This window comes from Hyperolius riggenbachi, chromosome 3 (assembly GCF_040937935.1).
Source record: "Hyperolius riggenbachi isolate aHypRig1 chromosome 3, aHypRig1.pri, whole genome shotgun sequence".
Taxonomy (NCBI): domain Eukaryota; kingdom Metazoa; phylum Chordata; class Amphibia; order Anura; family Hyperoliidae; genus Hyperolius; species Hyperolius riggenbachi.
The window spans coordinates 107986912-107999877 of NC_090648.1; positions in this window are offsets into that span (position 1 = coordinate 107986912).

Genomic DNA, 12966 nt, shown 5'->3' on the forward strand with positions numbered 1-12966 from the left:
CCTTTCTCTTTATTAACACTTCATAGGCTGCTCCCTTGGCATATTTTTGGTGACATGGTGACATTTTGCACAATTTCATGTGATTATTTGGGATTTTTTTGAGGTATTTACTCACTGTAATTGCTCTTTGATTGGCCCTTTCACAGCATGATACTGTTCCACTGTAGCAATTATTTATTAGGGATGCTCAATCACATTCCGCAGAATTGAAAGTTCCGCATTTCTGATCAGAAATCAGCATTTCAGGTCGCAACTAGGAAATAAGATTTCCGCGGAAATACAGCATTACTGCAACTTGGTAATTTTACCACAATTGCGGACCTCAGTAGTATTGGACCAACCATAGAATGCAGAGTCAACCCAGAAGTATTTGGCCAATCAGACAATACAAAAAATGATCAAAAAAAGACTTGTTGGAAATCAGAAATCTGTGGAATCGGCAACTGACATTTGCGTAAATTGGAATTTCTGTTGAATAGGAAATTGACATTTCCGTCCATCCCTAGCACTTATGCATTGAATTAGCACATATAGCATAAAATGGTTGTTATCACTGCTTACTAAACCCAGGTCACCCAGAAGGTTCAATCTCAACCCCTTATGTTAACAATGTATCCGTCTTTTGGGCAATATAACAGGAAAATGGAATACTTACCTACAGTAATTTTCCTTTCCTGGTGCATACTCCATGGCAGCATAACAGCTGGGTTAGCTCTGCTCCCTAACCCCATAGGACAAAGATTTCTATAAGTTACCTCCTTATCTGCGGCCCCATATTCTAATTGCTATCTCCTCCGAAGAACATTGGGAGGGTCTGTTATGCTGCCATGGAGTATGCACCAGGAAAGGAAAATTACTGTAGGTATTCAATTTTCCAGTTTTCCTGTTGCCTCCATGGCATCATAACAGCTGGGTCCTAACTATCTACCCAGAATAATGGGCGGGACCACAATAGCAAGTTTCACACTTTTTCACAATTCACATTGCTCGCTACATTCAGTACAAATTGTGCAGAAGCAAGTGTTGACAAGTCAATTTTATAGTGATCTACAAAAGTGTTCCTTGAAGACCGACTAGCAGATCTACAGATTGCCATTGAAGACACCCCCGCTAAGCATGCCCAGGAAGAGGAGATGCAGGGGCGCAGAGGTAGCCACCGCATCGGGGCCCTTGGGCCAAAGGGGCCTTGAAGGGCCCTCCCTCAATTACAGTATTAGCTCTCTATTGGTCCTGTGTTCATAATAATCACTTCTATAGATGCTTTGAATAGTAGGGATCATTAACAAACAGCTCCCCATCCCCTTCTTGCACCTCTGACACTGTAGTTGCCATTGGTAGGTTTTGGTGTGCCGTATCAATTGCTATGTATATAGTGGGGCCCTATTGTAAAACTTGCATCGGGGCCCACAGCTCCTTAGCTACGCCACTGAGGAGATGCCTCTGGTCGAATGGGTTGTGACATTTTGTGGAGGTTCCAGATTTGACATAGTATATGTCCTTTTAATCAATTTCGTTAACCAAGCAGCAATAGTTCATTTGGAGGCTCCTTGCCCTCTCCTTTGGCCTGTTGGTACAACAAACAATTGGTCTGAAGCTCTAAAGGATTTTGTTAAGTTCAAATATGCCTTTATCATTGAAGGTACACATAAAGGGTGTGCAGACTGCAATTGCAAGTCTTGATACATGTTAGAGAGTGTCCATTCTGCATTAAAGCGGTATCGTCACCATAAAAATCAAATTTCAACAGCAACTGGTCTGAGTGTATTAAATGATAAAGATGCTAATCCTGCATTCAAAACTTTCAAAACTTTTTCTGCTGTTATGATTTGGAGTTATCACATACTTAAGGAACACTGGCCCTTTAGTAGTCGTGCCAAAGAATTGCATGCTGGGGGTTCTTTTTATCTATAATCTATTCCTCCTCTTCCCTTTATTTCCCTGCCAGCTTTTTATCTGAAACCTAATCCCCTATTCACTTGTGTTTACAAGCAAGGCTGAGGTGACTCAGCGATTGGAGGAGACAAGAAAAAAAGTAAAGGGCAGAAATGACATCACGAGTTAGCCTTAACTGTGGGCAAAAGACATGGCCCCCACCAGGAACAGAATTCTCATAATTTACTATATAACATTCACTGAAATCAAAACGTGGACAGTATAATACATGTGTTATGTAAGTAGATCAAGTATTTATCTACTTATATATGTGTTTTTTTCCCTGGCATAGTATGGCTGATCCTACTGCTTTAAGATGAAATGGGGATACCACTTTTGGCAGAAGACGCTCCATTGGACGTAAGACCACTCTATCTTGATAGAAAGTGAGGGAAGGTTATTTGCAACCAATAGTATGTAATTCTGACATCCTTGCTGCAGTGCAAAGTGCAATTTTCATGAGGAAAAAATGGGGGTTTTGATAAAATAGTCCAAGACCACTGTTAGATCCCATTTAGGATAGAATTCCCTTCTTGGAGGTCTTATTTTTAACACTGCTTTTAAGAACTGTTGCACTAGAGGATCTTTCGCCCCAAGGCCTCCCCATTATCGCTGACAAAGCTGAGATTTGCAATTTTAGAGTATTATATCCAAGTTCTAACTCTAATCCTCTTTGTAGGAAGGAAATGATGTGGTTAGTTCTTATGTCTGAAGTATCAAGGTTTTGTTCCTTTAGAAATTCTTGAAATTCTCCCCACACTCTGGAATAGATAGCATTAGTTGTTGCTTTCCTTGACTTTAACAGTGTTTGTATTACAGATTCTGCACATGCTAATTGTTCTAACCTTGACCTTTCAGCCTCCATGCCGTTAACAATAGTCTGTCTGGATTCAGATGACACGTGTTCCCTTGAGTCAATAATTGTTTGGTCACTTTCAGCCTGATTGGCTCCATCGTGTTGAGTTGGAGTAGGAGTGGATACCATATTCGTCTCGGCCAGTTCGGTATTATGGCAATAGCTGTCAAGTTTTCCCACTCGAAACGTTTCAAGAAATGTAGAATCAATGGAACTGGAGGAAACGCATAAACTAATGTTGGCCGCCATGGTTGAAGGCAAAAAGATCTATTTCGGGTAGGCCCCAAATTTTCACTATCCTGTCGTACTCCGCTGTCTACAGAGACCATTCATTGTTGTTCTGCCATCCCCTGGATAATCGATCCGCTGTCAAATTCTCCTTGCCAGGAATACATGTTGCAGAGATTTCTAAAATATTTCTCTTGAGCCCAAGCCATTAAAGGTTTTACTTCTTCTAACAGAGTTCGACTGTGAGTTCCACCTTGTCTCTTTATATAAGAGACAGTTGTCCTGTAACTGTTGTCCAATATCACTAACACTGACTGCTTGCTCAATACTGGAGTTAGTTTCAACAGTGCCATCCGAACGGCTCTCAATTCTAATATATTGGAAGGGGTATGATCCTGTCTTGCTATCATTTGGCCTTGGCAGTGGGCTCCCCAACCCCATGCACTGGCATCGGTTGTTATCACAATCCAATTCGGGATTAAGAACGTCTTCCCCTGTATAAGATTGTGAATGTCTATCCACCATTTCAGATCTTCTTTTATTTCCCACGGCATATATATTTTCTGAGACAGATTTGTTTTGTTCCAGGTGTTCAGAAAGTGACATTGTAGCGATCTCATATGCCAATGACTCCACCTCACTGTCGGGATAGTGGAGGCCATCAGTCCCAGTACCTTGAGACATTGTCTGGCTATAACCCAGGTTGATTGAATTAGTTTCTTCACAGTGTTCACTAAGTGGCAAGCTTTTTCTTCCGCCAGAGATATTATGGTCCGAGTCGTGTCAAACAGTGCTCCTAAGTAGACCATCTTTTTTGTAGGAAGTAACTGACTTTTTTCCCAGTTTATGCACCACCCCATCTCTTGGTGAAGAGTGAGGGCTATATCTCTGTGCATTAGAAGTTCTGTCTCTGATTGTGCCAGGATTAGTATGTCCTCTAAATAATGGAATATGCGTATCTTCTTTTCTCTGATGAGTGCGATCGTTATTTGCAGTATTTTTGTAAATACCCTTGGGGATGTGGATAGACCGAACGGTAGTGCTTTGAACTGGAAGTGGATATTTGCAAAATGGAACCTTAGAAACATTCTGAACTGTTGGTGTATTGGTACATGGAGATAAGCGTCCTTTAGATCTATTGAAAGCATGAAGTCTCCTTCCAGAACTAATTATGTTATGGATTGTAAGGATTCCATTTTAAATTTTTGAAGTAGTATATGTTTGTTCAGCATTCTGAGGTCTATCATTGGTCTCCAGTCTTCCATTTTTTTCTTTACCAGGAAAACTCTGGAATACACCCCTCCGAATCTGTGATGTAGTGGCACCTCTTCTATTGCATTTTGCGCTACTAATGATTCCACATATTGAAATACACATCGTCTTTTTTCCTGATTTTGAGGAATTCTTGTTTGTATAAACATGTTCGGTGGTTTTCTCTTGAATATACAGTTGTGGCCGTGCTTGACAGTGTTTAGAGTCCAAGAGTCTGTTGTTTTCTCCACCCACATCTGGGTGAACAAGGTGAGTCTTGTCCCTACTTGACCGGTGTGGGTGGGCATACCTTCAAAAAGATTTCTCTAGGGTCTCCTGGCTGGTTGTAGCAGACTTGTTGCTCTTGGAATAATTAGATTGACCCCGTCTCAACAGGAATATCTACATATACTTTAATAATACCCGTGCTTAACTCAGGGAAGTACCTGCAGAAAACTAGTGCTGCTATACTCAAGCAGTCATCCACCAGCGTCTCCAGCTCCTAGCTCGGAGAAGAGCGCTTTAGTGGCTGCTTAAATACACTCAGGACCTCCCCCGGTCCTGAGGATGCTCAGTGTAGCCGCCCGTCTGCCCTGAAGCAACATGGCAGACGGCACGCATAGAAGGGCAACACGTCACCGGCCGAGCCGCGCAACGCCCACTGCCCTGCTCCTACACAAAATCCACCGGCTCGTGCGCGCACGTGCACTAGAGACGTCACTGAAAGGCTGATGGGACCAGGAAGACGCCGAGCTGATCCCCGCCGCCTGTCAATCCCTGCTGGTAAGAGACAGTACCTATACCACTGAACCACCAATATAATATAAATCGGAATGTTTGCGTCGCACAGATAAATAGAAACTAGATTAAAAAGGATCCTAACGGAGGTAAAGATAACATGATACCTACAGCTTGCACGCACGTGACCTAGCCACATTGTGAACTCTGGACACGGATTCCGGTACAGGCACCCGGATCCTTTGTTCAGAAGCGTTTAGCATTCAACACAAAGTCATCCAGCAGGAAAAGGTAAACCTGCTGGGAAAAGTTTAAATTTTAAAGGGACACCGCATAGAAACCTATGTCCTGAAGGAGGACAGAAAAAAAGAATATGGGGCCGCAGATAAGGAGGTAACTTATAGAAATCTTTGTCCTATGGGGTTAGGGGGCGGAGCTAACCCAGCTGTTATGATGCCATGGAGGCACCAGGAAAATCAATTTGGTTATTATGCAATGGCAGAGTATTATTGGGGTGTTTAATGTGTTTGTAACTGCATTGTACTATCACAAAGTATTGAACTATTATTGATCATGTTATAATAAAGATCTTGTATCAATATTTTTTCAACATTTACATCTGATTGGTGCTGTTTTCTTGGACGTCTTTCCTCTTCCTTGTGCATACATGTTTCAGCCCCAGCACACTGTACGTATGCCCAGGCATGCTGAAATCCGAATTCGGGAGATGCCCGGGTAGTTCTATCCGGAAATCTCCCAGTAAACCTATGCAGGGGGGGGGGGGCAATCTTACCTGTCTGACATCTTCTTGCTCCGTCCCTCGGCGCCTCCCACGATGCGCTCCACGGGCATTGCGTGACTCCAAACACTTCCTCCTTCAACCCGGAAAGAGGAAGTGCTTGAAGTCACAAGATCGCCGCGTGGAGCGCATCGTGGGAGGCGCCGAGGGACGGAGCAAGAAGACGTCAGACAGGTAAGATTGACCCCCCCCCCCCCCCCGCACAGGTTTATAGAAGTATCCGGGTATCTCCCGAATACGGATTTGAGCATGCCTGCATATGCCAGTGTGTGCGGAAATTACAGTACTTACTTTTTTTTTAGGAATGAACTCTTATTACAGGCAAGGAGAGGAACAAATAAGAGATAATTCAATTTGCATTAATGATAATTATCAGAATAAAATGCACAGCTCTTCTTACTGAGCTTTAATGGAATTTGTTCCCTTCTAAGACAATAACTGCGTGAGTTAGCTGTGCCAGATGTAATTCCAGGAACTAGCAAAGTAAATATATGTCTGTCAGAGGGGAGCTGCCTTCCCTATGTACTAATATATACTCATCCTTCCATCACTTTTATCTTTCTCTTCTATGGACCTGATTCCTGATAAAGCACAGAGGAGCGCAGAATTTGTCCTGACCTCTGATTGGAGAGTATTATTTATGTTCTCCTAAATCTTCTCTCTTTTTTAAAATTGCTACAAACATATATCAGTGCTGCATGAATCTTTCTGCAGCAGGAACAGCACTTCCAAACTGGATAATCGCCTAGGGCCCCAAAGTCGACTGTATGTGCCGCTGCAAGTCTTCCCCCTTAACCCTTTAGCAGCCAATGTATTTAGAGGCTTGCAAGTGTTCCTGGGCAATTTATTTTAGCACTTTTTTTAAATTTCTTATTTGTTACATTCCCATGCTTCTAATTAGTACTGCTGTAATGTGTATTTATGGCCACTTGTCACTAGAGGGCAGTGTGAGACAATAACAGAGGACTTCTGCTTTCAGTTTCTATATGTTTTGCTAGTAGAGACAGAGTGATCAAAGCATTTCACGAATTTAGAGCACAACCAGGTTTGCCGATTGAAGTCAAAAGCATTGCACTTATCTCAAATGAGGTAACTCTACTGAAGTTGCTAATGGGTTAAAGAGAAACTTTAGCGAAAAGGCAAATAAATAAATCAATACATTGCAAAGTGAGAAGTTAAAAAATAGAAGCGGGATACAGAAATTATTGATATTCACCATGTAATTTGTTCATTTTGTATGATCCACATTCAGCCTGCACATAATCATCTTTACTACTGGCAGACATGAAAAAAAACCAGCACCAACTACCATTATTTATAACCAGAGCCGGGACAAGGTCCTCCAGCACCCAAGGCTGAGACACCAGAGTGCGCCCCTCCATCCCTCCCACCCCAGCCATCCCATCACACACTGATTGCTATTAGACTAAGACGCTCCCCAGGGCCCCCAACACCTTAATCTCTAGTTATATGTCTTGCAGTCCATGCCATGTATTCCCTTTTCTTATTTCTCTCTGCTTCAAACATAATAGGGGAATGATAGCTGAGTGAGATGTGTGCCCCCTCCTACACTGTGCCCTGAGGCTGGAGACTCTCTCGCCTCTGCCTTGGCCCTGCCCTGTCTATAACCACACCCCCTAACAATGCGATAGGCTAAAAGGATGTTTTTTTATGGATATACAGTACATAGGCAAAGAGGGAGATACTGGTTGCTTGCCTGTTGGAAACAGTCATTATTTCCCACAATGCAACAAGGCTTCCTAGAAGATATATCAGGATCACACCGTGCGTGGGATTTCACCACAATATCAGTCATACAGACCCCCCTGATCAGTGGTGGATAAAGACAACGATAGGCCCCGGTGCAGAATAAATGAAGTGGGCCCCATGTAAGTGGCCATGGTCATAACAGATCATGGTTGGATCCAAACAATGCTGATAAGATAAAAGCACATGAGACTAGGTCACATTCTGTAGGCACTGTATTAATGTGGCACACATTTTAAACTTGTATATAACCGGGGTACAAGTTATTATCATTGTTTCTCTTAAATTTCCGTGAGAAATACATGGAGAAAAGTCTAGAGAATAAACAGGCCCCAATGCTGGGAATACACCATGCGATTTTTTGACAGATAGATGGTTCGATAGATAATTTCCGACATGTCTGATCTGATTTTCGATTGTTTTTCTGATCGATTTCTCGTAGAAGTGAATGGAAATAGATCAGGAATACAATTGGAAAATCGGACAGTAAATCTGCTGAAAAATCTTATCTTGTATTCCCAGCATAACAGGTGCAATTGCATGGGCCCTAGAGGACATGGGGACCCTGTGCGGCTGCACGGCTTGCACGGGCCTATGTCTGCCTCTGCCCCTGATGATCTATTCAAGAAAAGGTAAAGGCTTCTTGTGGAAAGAGGAGGTATCAGCTACTGATTGGGATGAAGTTCAATCCTTTGTTACAGTTCCTCTTTAAAGCGGTATTGTCACCATAAAAATCAAATTTCAACAGCAACTGGTCTGAGAGAGTGTATTAAGTGATAAAGATGCTAATCCTGCATTTAAAACTTGCAAAACTTTTTCTGCTGTTATGGTTTGGAGTTATCACATACTTTAGGAGCACTGGCCCTAGTGCCAAACTGTTGAATGCTGGGGGTTCTTTTTATCTATAATATATTCCTCCTCTTCCATTTATTTCCCTATCTAGCTGCTTAAGTTGAAACACCCTCTGATCACTTGTGTTTACAAGCAAGGTTGAGGTGACTCAGCGATTGGAAGATAAGACAGTGCACTTCCTAGTATACACCTCAGTGGGAGTGTCTGAAGACTCTGGGAGGAGGGCAGCTAATGAATACACAATGAGCAAGAGAGGGAAGGGGGGAAAACAAGAGTCAGGGAGGATATGATGTCAGCATTAGCTTGGCAAAATGGCCACTGCCTAGAATAGGATTTTCTGCTTTTCCTTTAAAAAACTCACAGGAATCATTACGTGGATAGCACAATGCATCTGTTATGTAAGTAGAACTAGTATTTATCTACTTATATATGTGTTTTTTATTTCTAGGTTAGCATGGGTGTCGCTTGTTCTTTAAAGTGAACCTAAAGTTAGTAAAAAAAAACGAGATTAACTCACCTGGGGGTTCCCTCAGCCCCCTGCAGACGATCGGTGCCCTCGCAGCTCCGCTCCGATGTCCCAGGACCCGCCGGCGAGCACTTCCGGTCTGGCCGTCACCGGCCGACAGGCATGGGAACGCGAGTGATTGTTCGCGTTCCCAGCCTGTATATCGCCCCCTATGCTGCTATTGCGGCCAGGAGGTCGCAATAGCAGCATAGGGGGCGATATACAGGCTGGGAACGCGAACAATCACTCGCGTTCCCATGCCTGTCGACCGGTGACGGCCAAACCGGAAGTGCTCACCGGCGGGTCCTGGGACATCGGAGCGGAGCTGCGAGGGCACCGATCGTCTGCAGGGGGCTGAGGGAACCCCCAGGTGAGTTAATCTCGTTTTTTTTTACTGACTTTAGGTTCACTTTAAGGGGAATCACTATAGGCATGCTGTGACAAATAATGGAGGCCCTTCCGAGGCCTCGATTTGTTGCAGAGTGCACACAGCAGAGCGTTCTCACCTATCTGACCAGTGCACTCCTCCTTCAGCATCCTTCCAGAGCCCATTGGCTTAGTTATGACCACTATCAATGGCAAAAGGTAGACAGCATTATAGCCAATCTTTCTGATTTCTTTAAGCCTGGAACACAGCAGTCAGAAATGGCTGCTCTCTCTAAAATTATGCAAACATAAGAAAAGAAATAGACAACAAAAGATCTATCAGGTGGAAAGCATTTATTGTTTATAACTTTGCTCCAACAGAAATACAAGATCTCGTGTCTTCATATAAATGTGCTGTTTGGTACAGGTTGGAACAGCTTAAATGTACATTGGGATGTTGGGAGGCTCAAAAGTCAGGCGGCTTTGGTGAGGGAGAGAGGAAAAAGCAGGTAAAGGGAGGAGGGTAGGAGAAATGGGTTGGGGTATTAATAACTGCTGAACTTTCTATTAAATGTTAAAATACGGTATTTGAAAGTATATTAACCTTGTGAGGGGCATGGAAGTGGAACCCAGTGTTTCAGCACAGCAGAGCCAACAAAAGGCCTAAAACAATTGGCCTTCACCACTATAGTACTGCCGAAGATTTGTTCTGGTTGGTTGAGACTTCAGGTTAGTTGTGTTCTGGATAAATGGTACTCTGCTGTACATGGATTTCATTATAAATTTGTCAAAGTAACCTTTGGTATCCAGAATCTGATCATGTGGCTACTTCATGGAAGCTGAAACATGTTTACAGAACAATTACCTCTACACTAAGACTCCCTCTCCTCGTGGTAAAGAGGTATTGCAGCTCGCAGACAGGCGAAACTCGAAAAATTTGAATATTGTGCAAAAAGTCCATTTAGTTCAGTAATTTTACTTAAAGGACTACTGTAGGGGGTCGGAGGAAAATGAGTTGAACTTACCAGGGGCTTCTTATGGTCCCCCGCAGACATCCTGTGCCCGCGCAGCCGCTCACCGATGCTCCGGCCCCGCCTCCGGTTCACTTCTGGAGTTTCAGACTTTAAAGTCGGAAAACCACTGTGCCTACATGGCCATGTCCTCGCTCCCGATGACATTACCAGGTGCGTACTGCGCAGGCACAGACCATACTGGGCCTGCGCAATACATTCCTGGTGATGTCAGCAGGAGGGAGCTTGCGGCTGTGCAGGCTGAGTGGTTTTCCGACTTTAAAGTCGGAAATTCCAAAAGTGAACCGGAGGCGGGGCCCGGAGCATCGGTGAGTGGCTGCGCGGGCACAGGATGTCTGCGGGGGACCATTAGAAGCCCCGGGTAAGTTCAACTCATTTTCCCCCAACCCCCCTACAGTAGTCCTTTAAAAGACTAATATGAGACTAATATATGAAATAGGAACCCTTTGCAGGTGTTTTTGGATTAATTAGCTAATTAGAGTCTAAAATACTTACTTTGAGCCTAGAGTATTGAACATCTTCACAATATTCTAATAGTCTGAGATTTTGATTTTGGGGTTTTCATAAGCTGTAAGCCATAATCATCAAAATAAAAAAAAAAAAGTAAAGGCTTGAAATAGCTGGCTTTGCATGTAATTAATCTATTTCATATATTAGTTTCACCTTAAAGGGATACTGTAAGGGGGTCAGGGGAAAATGAGTTGAATTTACCCAGCGCAGACACAGATCATACTGGGCCTGCACAGTACGCTCCTGGTGCCATCAGCGGAAGGGAGGACACGGCAACGCAGGCGCAGTGGTTTTCAGACTTTAAAGTCTGAAATTCCAGAAGTGACCCGGAGGCGGGGCCGGAGCATCGGGAAGTGGCTGCCCGGGCACAGGATGTCTGCGGGGGACCATTAGAAGCCCCGGTTAACTTCAACTCATTTTCCCCCGACCCCCTTACAGTATCCCTTTAAGTTGAATTTCTGAAATAAATGAACTTTTATATACTGTATAGTACATAATTAATACAACTGTTACATCCAGCAACCCAAGTACAAAAATTCACATGTGGATAACATACTATGGGGTTGTTTTACGTTACACTAGCAATGCACACCTTATCTAGATAACATGAATTTCCCTATTTATGCAACGGGTGCTACATAACCAGTATAAGAACTGGTAAAATTGCTGTTGGTTACTTCCGTACAGGAATTTTACCACTACTATGTGAATCAGACCCATATGCATGGTAAGATAGCTTCAAGCAATACAGGTATGTTCATTTGATAGACTAAGCACATCAGAAAACTATCTGCAATTGGGACCTGGGGCAAATGCAACCTGGCACCCTGGGAAACAAATTCACCCCCCAGGGCCCCAGACAGCTGCCAGGTCACCCCTAGATCTCTCCACCAACTTTATAGTGCTTTCAGGGGCCCCTGCAAAGTTTTTGGCTCCATTAGTCTTTGCGCTCTCGTCTTCATGTTCGCAGGAGCACGTCTTCTCAGTGGCCCAGCACATGTTTTGGGCCCAGCACATGTTATTACGTTGTTATCATGCCGAATATTTTGCAGGGTCCCCAGGAAGCACAAGTCGGGGTAGACTTGTGGAGGACCTGATAGCTCTTGGGGCCTTAGGACAATTGCACAGGTTGCCCTTATGGTAGTTCTGGTTAGCGATGGTCATGTCTAGGAGAACTCATGGAGAAGCATATGATCAGTTTGGTTAGGTGATAGATATGTAAGTCTCTGATTTGCTATTCATTAGTATGTGCTAAAGCAGGATGTGACCACAGAAAATCAGAGCTTTGCAAATCTATCAGCTGGTCAAACAAATCACATGCTTCCCCATGAGTTCTTCTAGACATAACCATCACTAGTTCTGGTCCTTGGGGGAGGCGAGGTGATGATGCAATCAAGTGTACAGAAGGCAGGAAACTGAAAAAGACAAGGTAAAAGAGGAAGAATGAAGTATACTGTAGAGATGGAACACACCATTTACCTATTTACGTAGGACTTGAGGATGGACTTCTGTTTGGTACTCTTATTATCAATGGGGCTCTCAGATCCCCCCAGGACTAACATCCACATGTGTAGGTAGTTACCGCCCTCCTAGCATTGGTTTGGGGATGACTCCCTTGTCCTTGACAAGGAAGGGGGCTTTGCTAGAGCGGAGAAGGTTTCTGCACTAGAATTGTTTTAATTTACCAAATGGCCCTTAATGAATTGAGGCCAAAGTACGATATTAATGATAGCAAAACTGGTCTCCCAGAGCCTGCACATTTTTGTTTCTATGGACACAGCTTAAAGCGGACCCTAACCAAACATTTTTTTAATTCAAAATATTTAGTTGCACCACTCTGATACATACAAAGATAATAAACACTCCTTCAAGCCTATGAGCATTTCAGTGCATGCTTTTCACCCTTCTCTTTTCATAACTAGGGTTATACAGGTGGCAGCCATTAGCAATTCCTCCTGTGCCGAACACCACCTACTCCACCAATTTGCCGGGTTCTGTCCCGGCAATATGAAAGGAAGGGAGGGCTTCCACCAATAAATGTAAAATATTTTATATTTGTCATCATGCAGCTTAAAAAAGGCATTGATTTATTATTATAATTTAGAAAATAGATTTTATTTCTGAAAATCTT